Here is an 11995-nt window from a genome sequence, read left to right as displayed (position 1 = left end):
AGGGAGGTGGTGGGGAAGGGGATCAGGCTCTCCTTGACAACAAGGCGTTCACCAAGGAGATGGACTAATGGGTCGAGCAGCTGAATGAGTGGAAACAGCTTAACCAGAACCAAGTGCAGACGCCGTGCCAAAAGGCTAAGGAGATTTTAGCAAAAGAATCAAATGTGCAAGAAGTTTGCTGTCCTGTTTCTGTGTAGAAATGTGCATTGTCAGTTCCATGATCTTATGGAATTGGTGGAAAATCACCAGATACAAATGATCTATTCAAGGAGGACTATGTAGACAGAGGCTCCTACTCAGTGGAGAGTGTGACTCTTCTTGTGGCATTAAAGATGCATTACCCAACTGGGTGTTGTGTGGAAACCAATTTGACAATAAATTTCATATATTGAAAAAAAAAAAAAAAAAACAGATGCATTACCCAGAACACATTGTAATATTGCAAGGAAAACAAGAAAGCTGACAAATTACCCAATTATAAGGCTTTTATGACGAATGTCTACGAAAGTATGCAAATACCAATGTTTGGACATATTTTACAGATCTAGTTGATTACCTTCCACTTACAGCTTTAGTAGATGGACGGATATTTTGCCTCTACAGCATCTCTCCACCCATAGATAACACTGGATCATATAAGAGCCTAGGATCGTTTACAAGAAGTTCCACGTGAGGACCCAAAGTGTGATCTGTTTTGGCCAGATGCAGATGATCCTAGTGGGTGGGGCATTTCATCAGGTGGTACTAGCTACACATTTGGACATTCTGAAACATGTAATCATGCCAGTGGTCTTACCCTGGTTTCTCCAGCTCACCAACTTATAATGGGAGGATACAATTGGTGTCATGATCAAAATGTGCTTACCATTTTCAGTGCACCCAACTACTGTAAGACTTGTGGGAACGAGGCCGCTATCATGGGATTAGATGACACTTCAAAATGTTCCTTCTTTACCTAAAATGATAATAATAATAATTAAAAAATCGAATACTCCTTCCTTCAGTTTGGCCCGCTACCTCATGGTGGAGAGCCTCATGTTACCCTTCATACCTCAGACTACTTCCTGTAGTAATTCCTCCCAGGAAAAACCTGCCTTTGCATGTGGAAGTATATCTGGCTTTTTAAAGTATATATATTTAAAAAAACAAAACAAAAATCAACAGTAATCCAACTTTCTGTAACTAATTGGGATCTGTCTTGGCATTAATCCATATAGACCAAAACATACCATACCAATGATGAGCATTTAGCACAATTTGAGACTGAAAATCCATACAACACTCTGTTCTAGATCAGTCCACCTTAACGGGTTGCCTGTTGTATTTGTAATATAGCCATTTCCCTCTGGACTGTTCGAGCATAAAAGGTAACTAACTCCTTCTTCTCCTTTTGCACTTATTTGGAAATTTTTAGTTCTAGTTTCACTGGCATGATTGATAGAATTGGAGTTTTATCTTTAAGAATAATTCACAAGCTAGGGGCGCCTGGGTGGCGCAGTCGGTTAAGCGTCCGACTTCAGCCAGGTCACGATCTCGCGGTCCGTGAGTTTGAGCCCCGCGTCAGGCTCTGGGCTGATGGCTCAGAGCCTGGAGCCTGTTTCCGATTCTGTGTCTCCCTCTCTCTCTGCCCCTCCCCCGTTCATGCTCTGTCTCTCTCTGTCCCAAAAATAAATAAATGTTAAAAAAAAAAAAAAGAATAATTCACAAGCTAACTTCCACATAATCCATTATGCTTTATTTTATTGAAATGCACCGTTAAATTACCTGAAGAAAAGATTCTTGGGAGTACATTTTTATAACAATAAAAAGGTTTCCCTTCATTTAAACTACTGTCTGATATTGTTCTGCATATTCTGTATGTGTGTCATAACAGTGTTTGCATCATGTTTGGTGTACTAAGCAAAAAAACTTTCCATTGTAAACAAACAACTAATTAATTAATTCATTGACCATATGCATGGGTTTATTTCTGACTCTCTGTTCCCTTGATCTATATGTTAGTTTTTATGCCAATACTGTACTGTTTTGATTACTATAGCTTTGCAATTTAGTTTGAAATAAAAAAGTGTGATGCCTTCTGACGGGGAAACAAAGGCAAGAGAAATGTAATGTAAATTAAATCTTACAGCCTGCAGCTGTAAGATACCTGAACCATGCAGAGTGTGACCTTCTTCAAGGGACTCATGGCTGCCTAAGTGCCTTAATGTTTATGTTTTCTTAAAGACTACAAGTAACAGCAGCTATCCCCTCAAGGTCCTGAAAGACTTGCTTTCAAGTTCCTTAGAAACTTAACTTTGTCTCTATCCCTCTCCCTTCAAAAATTTAAAGGTATATCATCAGTTGGGCTCTGCACTGGCAGCACGGACCACTTGTAGTTCTCTCTCTCCCTCCATTCCTCCCCTTCATACACACACTGTCTCAAAATAAATACATCCACTTAAAAAAAAAAAGCATACGATCAATCACTCCTCATAATCCCAATGCACCTTTTTCTGCCCATGGGTCCTGTCCTCTTGCTATAATAAAATCATCTTTTTGCACCAAAACTGTCTTAACAATTCTTTCCTAGCCATTCACTCTCGAACCCAAAACTTCCAAATCACATCATGTAATCCCATCCTATTGGTGTTCTTACATCAGGCTTCAAGTCTTTTCATCTGGACTCCAAGCCTCGGTGCAAACTTGGTTTTTTCTTCTTCTCTCCCTTTATTTTCATTTCAGGAGCTTTTTAGGGAAAACAATCTTATTGGAACACTTTCATGTCAATTGCTCCGGCTGCAACCCTGTAGCCCATGGCTACTTTATATGGAGGAGAAAGCCGGCCTTTCAGTTGGAAATCAGTACCCTGGCCCAGAAGGGGTATAAGACCCAGAAACTTGATGTGCTCTCTTTATCCCTATTCTTATACAGGGCTGTCTTTTGGGTACGGGACAACCACCTCAGTCACCAGCACAGCTGCCAATCTTAAGACTCCAGTGTGAGGTTCCCATCTCATTGGTCTAATGTGATCCCCTCCACATCTCTGGTCTAGCTGCTTCTGGATAAGAGACCTCCACTGGAAGCTGGCTGAAACCAGTACCCAACTGAATTAAAACTCAACCTGGACCTTTTTCTAGGGAAGTCAGCTGTAAAGACTACATGGGTTGAAATGTCACTTAGACCATGATGGATTTCTATCTTTACTATTTTTCACCAGTGTCCCTTACTGACTACTTCAGTTATAAAATTGGATAATTTCCCCTTGTAAAACTCTTCTGGTGTTTTCCATGGGTTACAAACAGTAGATTCTTCCTGGTACAGCAAGGTATTTCGGGCCACTCACTGGCATCTATTTGTAGTCTAGAATGCAGTGGGGAAGGGTGGGCAGTGGGGGGTATGCTGGCATCCTTTCTGTGGGTCTTTATGGCAGAATGGTGATCAATAGCACTTTCATTCGAGGGTTGCCTCTGGTGACGTTTGACACCTGGAACTTCTGCATGGGACTCGGCCTGGGAGCCAGGGGGAGAGGGGATTTGGGGTAATGGATCTTCTCTAAGCTTCTTCAGTTTCCAAGGACTCTCCCTTAACATGCCTTTTAACCCACTGAAATCAATTCAGATTGCAAGATTGATATGATCTATCAGTTATAACTCTTCTGCAAGAAACAGGACAAATGGACTGAAGTACCCTCTGTCCTGCCCTGAATAACCATAAATCAGGACCCCAGCCTAAGGGCCTCTTACCAATGTGTTTGGCCACTAGCCAGGCTGATAAACTCCCTCCGATCATATTGGATGATAATTTTCTATACAGGCCCCCTCAAATAAAGCCAGGTTGCTGAAGGAAACATAGGCCATCCATAATGAAGGGGACACTGATACTCTCACTGTTCTTCCTAATAGACTCAGGTTACTCTGGCTGTGTGTGGGGGTTTCTCCCTCATTCATTTCCGGGGCTGATGGCTATGATAATTGGAGCCAACTGTGCATGAGGACGGGGACTTTAAGGGATATTCCCAAGTAGCTGCTGAAACTCCTTTTGTTTCATGGAAGTTCCGTCTTCTCTGGCCTGACGTGGGGGCCTATTTCCACGTGGTGTGGAGAAAAACTCTGCTTCCACTCATCTGTTTGTGCTGACAGGCTTTAAGACCCAGAGACCTCTTTTCCTGCCCTCTGGGCTTTTATAGACCTCCACACTTCGAGGCTGCACCTCCCCTCTTCTGCCTTCCTCTCCCCTCCTCCTGTTTCTGCAGCACCTTGGGTGTGGCCTACATAACTGGCCCTTTCCATCCTCAGTGCCTCTGGCACCACGGGCTCCTCCTCCTCCCCTTGTTGTCAAGGAGTTAAGAGCACCCCCTTGAACCTACACCTTACACTTCACATTTGCCCCACCAGTGTCCCAGGTAAAAACTGACAATGGGAAACAAGTTGATTGGCTTTTAAGTAGATACAGGTGGAATCTATTTGATAGTTAAACTGAGTTAAGTTTGTTGGTTTCATTAAGACAGACACGTTTTTAGAGTTATCATTAAATATAAAACTTTTTATTCTACCTAGCTTTACTAAAGGTCAAATAAGGTTGTGTGATCTCTTGCAATTTGTCAGCAAAGGGATGACTTAAAAAGATAATTTTTCTGTCTCAAAGTTTTCCTGAGTAATTTTTAAGATAGCTTTCAAAGTCTTTGGTAACCTGAAACGTTAGAGTTTTGTTTGGATGATATATTAGATTCAATTCATTGGGCTTCTAGGCCTTTCCCAAATAGGATGGAGTGCTAAAGCAGTGATTACTAAATGTAGGTTTGTGTTTTTGGTGTCTTATTGTAGAGAGATTGAGAATACTTGGGTCTGTTGGTAAATATGCTATGTGCTTTATTAAAAAACTGTACTATGAAAAAATGTTTTTTTTAATTATACAATGTATTTATAGATTTCAGAAATCTAGTGTGACAGTTACACAATTGATTACTAGGTTTCTGTCTCACTGGAGAGTGTTTTCTAGGAGTCAAAACTCGGGTAAACATAATTAAGACTGATGGAAATAAGGAGAGCGACTCTGTACATAGAAGAGCAGCAAAGAGTTAGTGGAGGAGCCAAGTTGAAGGAACAGCATGGAAGTTTTTGTGCGTCTTGCGTCCATGAAATAGACCAACACTAAACCATCCTGCACACCTAGAAAACTGATCTGAGGATTAACACAACAATCTACACAACCTCAACCACAGAACTCAGCAGGTATGCAGCGTGGAGAGGTGAGCTGGGGGAAAGAGAAGCCACGGAAAAAGCACCCCTCCTCCAAAAGTAGCTGGAGAGAAAGTGGAAAAGTGGAAACAGCTGCACGGACTGAGCTAAAAAGGGAGAAAGGAGAAAGGAGAAAGGAGAAAGGAGAAAGGAGAAAGGAGAGGGTTTAAATTCCAGGGGCGCCTGGGTGGCTCAATTGCTTAAGCTTCCGACTTCAGCTCAGGTCATGATCTCACAGTTCGTGAGTTCGAGCCCCGCGTTGGGCTCTATGCTGACAGCTCAGAGCCTGGAGCCTGCTTCCGATTCTGTGTCTCCCTCTCTGTCTCTGCTACTCCCCTGCTCACACTCTGTCTCTCTCTCTCTCTCTCAAAAATAAATAATAAACATTAAAAAAAAATTCCATTAAGACTATAAGCAGGGGGAGTGCAGAGTCTGAAACTCCGCAGCTCCATACCTGGAGGTGCTCTGTTGAGAAGGGTGAATCCCCAGGAGCAGAGTGGAGTCTGGGGGTCTTCAGGCCACATGGGGAGAGGCACTGCCCCTGCTGGGAGGACACCTGATAGAGGCTGTGTGGGTCCCCCAAGGGCAAGGCCCCTGTGGACCCAGGAGGACAACCACATTCGCTGGTGCTGGAAGAAGGTCGTTAAGGGTGAAGCCTGGTGCCAGATATGTGTTGTGATTTTCCATAATCCCTGAAATGCTGCTGCTGCACTATCTCACGAACTTGCTCTGGGGCGGGCTGGCACCCGGTGGCAGTCTGTGGGTATCGGCAGCAGCAGGGCCCCTCAAACATTCCTGGGTGAGGCCGACACTCAGCCATTGCTCGGTGAGACCCTCCTGCAGAGGGGCAGAATGTGTCAAAGCCGCAGTCCCTCCGAAATAAGGGGTCAGGAAACACAGCTGCATCTGACACAAAACTAAGGAGGGAGGTGCTGCCTGAGGCTAGGTCATGGACTGTATGAAAGGGGGGAGTGGACATGAAAGAGCGGACCTACGCCGGCTGACTCCATCGTGTTCTGTGTCCTCCACCTTGAGTGACTGTGTCCCCGACATGGCCCCTTTCCAGGAAAATCGCAGAAACCTCAGACCACGCCTCCTCCCCTTGAGTAACCTCCCGCTCACCTGTTCAAACTTCCTGATCAAAACACGCCCGGCAACCTGCATAACGGGACTCCGACCCTTCCTCAGCCGATCGGCTGAGGCCACAGCCAATACCTCACCAACTGCCCCTAGACCCCTATAAAACCTTTGTGCTTTTGAAACTTGCTCTCTCTCTCCAGTATCTCACCACTGCGTCAGTGCAGATAGGGGATTGAGCTCGAGCTAGCTTGAATAAAGGCTCTTTGCTTTTGCATGGGACTCGGCTCCCTGGTGGTCTTTGGGGATCACGAATTCTGGGCATAACATTTGGGGGCTCGCCCGGGATCCCCAAGACCCCTGAGGGACCCCCGAACCGGAGAGCCTGACTGGCCACGGTTAGTGTCTGTTCGTTCTGTCTTTTCTGTGTGAGCTCATTTCTGAAATTCTGGTAGTGCCCAGCACGGTCTAAGTGGACGCAGTGGAGGACCACAGGCCGGGAGTTTCGGAAGACGTTCCGATCCTCCCTTCTGGAGGGACGTGGAATCCCCTCATTGGTTTTGGAGGGACGTGGAATCCCCTCAAAGGTCTGAGATGAGGCAGGTCACTCCTGCCGGTCGGCGCGAGGCCGTCGTCTAGCTTTCAGTTTTGCTTCCATGGAGTTGGAAGACTTTCTAGGGGCCCTCTGTTTGTCTGTTTCTGTGTTTCTCTGTTTTGTTCTGTGGACTTACTGGACGGACATTATGGGACAGACTCAGACTACCCCTCTAACCATTATCACTTGGCAGGACCTTGTAGAAGACCCACCCTCTTGGCTTAAGCCCTTCCTAGCCTCACTCCCTCCGGAGCCAAAACCTATTCTTGCTTTGCAGGGGACAGAGAAGAGGGAAAACAAGAAAAGTCTTACCCTCCTTTAACACCCCTCTACCCTGTCCTACGGGGGGGACTGAAGAAGAATTAATTTTTCCTCCCCTGTATAACCCCCCTAGGATGCCGGAAGAACACCATCTTCCCCCTCCAGGGGAGGCAGACGCTGTTCCGAGAGTGGGAGGTGGAAACGCTCCAGTAGGAAGCCCACCCTCTACCAGACAAAGGGCTCAGAGGGAGCAATCTGCCTCCACTGCCGACTCCACTATTCTGCCCCTGCGAGCCACCAGACCCCCAGACGTGGAGGGGAATCAGCCCCATCACTATTGGCCTTTCGCCACTAGTGGCCTCTACAATTGGAAAGCTCAGAATCCTAAATTTTCCGAGAAACCGGCAGGGCTTATTGATTTATTAGACTCTGTTCTTTTTACTCATCAGCCCACGTGGGACGGTTGCCAGCAGCTTTTGCAGGTCATGTTCACGACTGAGGAAAGAGAAAGAATCCTCAATGAGGCCCGAAAACTAGTTCCGGGTGCAGACGGGAATCCCACCACCCACCAGGCTCAGATAGATGCCTCCGTCCCCTTAACTCGGCCCCAGTGGGATTTCAACACGGCAGAAGGTAAGGAGAGGCTCCGGGTCTACCGCCAGACTCTAATGGGGGGGGGGGGGTGTCCGAATGGCTGCTAGAAAGCCAACCAATTTGGCCAAGGTAGGAAATGTACAACAGGGAAAACATGAATCTCCAGCTGCCTTTTTAGAACGGATCATGGAGGCATTCCGTACCTATACCCCCATGGAGCCAGAGGCTCCGGAAAGCAAGGCGGCTGTTATCATGGCTTTTATAAACCAATTGGCCATAGACATTAGGAAAAAATTACAGAAAATAGATAGACTGGGAGAAAAAAGTCTGCAGGACTTACTGGTGGTAGCCAAAAAGGTATATAATAAACGGGAGCCTCCTGAGGACAAGCAGGCTTGCGCCATGGCGGTTGCCAGCAATAAGCAGACTCGAGACCTGGCCAGAATACTACTAGCTACCACTGCTGACTCCCCAAGGAACGAGACCACCATCTCCAGCAGCTAGCAGATGACACAAGAAAAGGTAAAGGAACCACCAAGGGGGGGAAGCAGAGGCTGCAGAAAGATCAGTGTGCATACTGCAAGGAGATAGGGCATTGGGCCCGAGAGTGTCCAAAAAAGGCCGGCGGGAAGGGAAGCAAGACTGATCGAGTAAAAGTCCTAGAGCTAGATAAACTAAGTGATTAGGGGAGTCGGGGTTCAGACCTCTCCCCGAACCCAGGGTAACTCTTAAAGTGGAGGGGACTCCTGTTGACTTCCTCGTCGACACCGGAGCACAACATTCGGTCCTCTGCACCCCACAAGGAAAACTAGCCAGCAAGAAGTCCTGGGTACAAGGGGCAACTGGTATGAGCCAGTATTCATGGACTACCCGAAGAACGGTAGATTTGGGGATGGGCCGGGTATCCCAGTCCTTTATGGTAATACCAGAATGCCCCTACCCACTGTTAGGACGGACTTACTGACCAAGATTGGAGCTCAGATAACTTTCAGATAAGGGGGGCCTCAGGTCACCGATGGCAAGGGCCACCCCGTCCAGGTCCTGACCATGAAACTGGAGGATGAATACTACCGCCTCCACCAGGAGGCGCTCCTGAGAGAGGATAATATAGACAGATGGCTACAAGAATTTCCCTAGATTTGGGCAGAGACGGGAGGGATAGGACTAGCCGCTCACAGGACCCTGGTCCTGGTAGAGCTCAAGCCAGGAGAGAGTCCGGTAAGGATCAAACAATACCCCATGTCTCAGGAGGCCCAGAAGGGGATCCAGCCACACATCCGGAGACTACAAAGCCTAGGGGTACTAGTTCCTTGCCAGTCTCCCTGGAACACCCCCCTATTGCCGGTCAAAAAGCCTCACACAAATGACTACCGACTGGTACAAGACCTCTGGGAAGTAAATAAGAGGGTCACGGACATACACCCAACTGTTCCCAACCCACATACTCTCTTGAGCTCCTTGGCGCCCTCCAAGGTCTGGTATACTGTACTAGATTTAAAGGACGCCTTCTTCAGTCTGCCGCTGGCACCCCAGAGCCAACCCTTGTTTGCCTTCAAGTGGCATTATCCGGAGGAGGGCTACAGTGGGCAACTCACCTGGACATGGCTACCTCAGGGATTCAAAAATTCACCCACCATCTTCGACGAGGCACTACACAAGGACCTGGGTGAGTAGAGAAGGGAGCACCCTGGCCTCACCCTCCTACAGTACGTAGATGGCATCCTGATTGCTGCCAACACGGCCAAAGATGGTGAGCGAGGGACCCAGGACCTGCTGGCTATCCTGGGGGCCTTAGGGTACTGGGCATCTGCGAAGAAGGCTCAGGATATGCAGGGAGAGGGTAAGTTACCTGGGATATATCCTGGAGGGTGGACAGCGGCGGTTATCAGATGCCAGAAAAGAAACTGTCCTAAAGATCCCTACTCCCACCTCCCGAAGAGAAGTGAGGGAATTCCTAGGATCAGCCGGCTACTGCCGCCTCTGGGTTCCAGGTTTTGCTGAGATCGCCAGGCCCCTATATGAAGCTACCAAAGAGGGGAAAACGTTTAAATGGGCTGAAAAAGAAGAAACTGCCTTTAATCAGTTAAAAAAGGCCCTCCTAAGTGTCCCAGCCCTGGGCCTACCAGACATTACGAAGCCCCTCCACCTCTTTGTAGACGAACATAAGGGAATAGCAAAAGGGGTTCTAACTCAAGCCTTGGGCCCCTGGAACCGCCCGGTGGCTTACCTGTCCAAGAAACTAGACCTAGTGGCTGCCGGCTGGCCGCCATGCCTAAGAATTATTGCGGCAACAGCACTCCTAGTCAAGGACGCAGACAAACTGACCCTAGGACAGGAGATCTGGATCACGACCCCACACGCCATTGAAGGGGTCCTGAAACAGCCTCCTGATAGATGGATGAGCAACACACGTGTGACTCATTACCAGAGCCTCCTACTCAACCCTCCTCGAGTGCGGTTCCACCCCAGTGCAGCCCTCAATCCTGCAACATTGCTGCCCGACCCTGACCTAGGTGCTCCACTACATGACTGTGCGGGAATCCTGGAACAAGTACACGGATTCCGGATGGACCTGACCGACCGGCCCCTCCCCGATGCCAAGGCTACTTGGTTCACTGATGGCAGCAGCTTTGTGTGAGATGGACACAGGTATGCGGGCACAGCGGTGGTCACCGAAACGGACACCATATGGGCGGAGGCTCTACCCTCTGGAACGTCAGCCCAATGAGCAGAGCTCATAGCCCTCACCAAGGCGCTGATGTTGGGAGCTGGAAAACGGCTTAACATCTACACAGACAGCCGTTATGCGTTTGCCACAGCTCATATTCATGGGGCAATTTATCAGGAGAGGGGTTACTGATGGCAGAAGGATGGACTATAAAAACAAGCAGGAGATACTTAACCTGCTTACGGCCTTATGGCTTCCTGCCAAGCTAGCCATTATCCACTGCCAAGGGCACCAGAAAGCTGATAACCCAGTAGCTAGAGGTAATCAAAAGGCTGACCAGGCAGCCAAGGCAGTAGCCCTGACTTCAGTCCCCACCATGACCATATAACTACTGGACCCAGGAGACCCAGTTTTACCAGACCAGCCCAAATACTCCCAGGAGGAGTTACAGTGGATCAAGAAACTCCCCATGGCCCAGGAGATAAAGGGATGGTGGTATACACCTAACAAGGAGCTCATGCTGCCAGACCGGCTCGGAGTCTCAATATTAGAGCAAATGCATCGGTCTACTCACATGGGGGCCCGAAAATTAAAAGACTTAATCCAACATGCCAGAATCAAGATTCACCACCAGGACACCAAAATAGAGCAAGTTGTATCTGCCTGCAAGACCTGCCAACTCACCAACGCAAGAGCCACATCAAATAAAAAAGGAACCAGGCTCAGAGGCACCAGGCCAGGAGCACAACGGGAAGTCGACTTCACTGAAGTCAAACTAGGAAAGTATGGTTATAAATATCTTTTAGTATTTACAAACAACTTCTCTGGCTGGGTGGAGGCATACCCAACCAAGCATGAAACGGCTCAGATGGTGACTAAGAAGCTACTAGAAGACATCTTACCCAGGTATGGTTTTCCTGACATGATAGGATCAGACAATGGACCAGCTTTTATCTCACAGGTAACGCAGGCAGTAGCCAAGGCGGTGGGGGCAAACTGGAAATTACATTGTGCTTATAGGCCCCAGAGCTCAGGACAGGTAGAAAGAATGAATAGAACCCTAAAAGAGACCCTCACCAAATTAACCATGGAGACTGGCGGGGACTGGGTGACTCTCCTACCGTCTGCCCTTTACTGGGTTAGGAACACTCCTTACACTTTGGGTTTTACTCCCTCCAAGATCATGTTTGGCAGGCCACCCCCTATTATTCCCAACCTTCGAGCTGAACTTCTTACTGAGTTTAAAGATCAAGAACTTTTTCTTTCCTTGAGAGGGCTCCAGAGGGTGCACGAGGACATTTGGCTGCGCCTCCGTACCATCTATGAGGCTGGCCCAACTCCAATACCTCATCAGTACAGGCTGGGAGACTGGGTCTACGTCAAGAGACACCACTGAGAGACCCTCGAGCCGTGCTGGAAGGGACCCTACATCGTGGTGCTGACAACCCCCACTGCTCTCAAAGTAGACATCATCGTGACCTGGGTCCATCACACCCCCATTCGGCCAGCGGACCCCTCCTCGATACGGAAGGACTTCGTCACGTGATGGGCTATCAATCGGGACCAACACAACCCGCTCAAGCT

General features: G+C 48.0%; 1 pseudogene; it reads left to right on the top strand.

Moving 5' to 3' along the window:
* The first annotated feature begins 12 nt into the window (after window positions 1-12).
* On the top strand, window positions 13-1070 carry LOC123603152 (annotated as a pseudogene).
* The last annotated feature ends 10925 nt before the right edge of the window (window positions 1071-11995 follow it).

The sequence above is a fragment of the Leopardus geoffroyi genome, chromosome E1, assembly GCF_018350155.1.
Source record: "Leopardus geoffroyi isolate Oge1 chromosome E1, O.geoffroyi_Oge1_pat1.0, whole genome shotgun sequence".
Classification (NCBI taxonomy): Eukaryota; Metazoa; Chordata; class Mammalia; order Carnivora; family Felidae; genus Leopardus; species Leopardus geoffroyi.
This window is presented reverse-complemented; position numbering and strand designations above follow the sequence as displayed.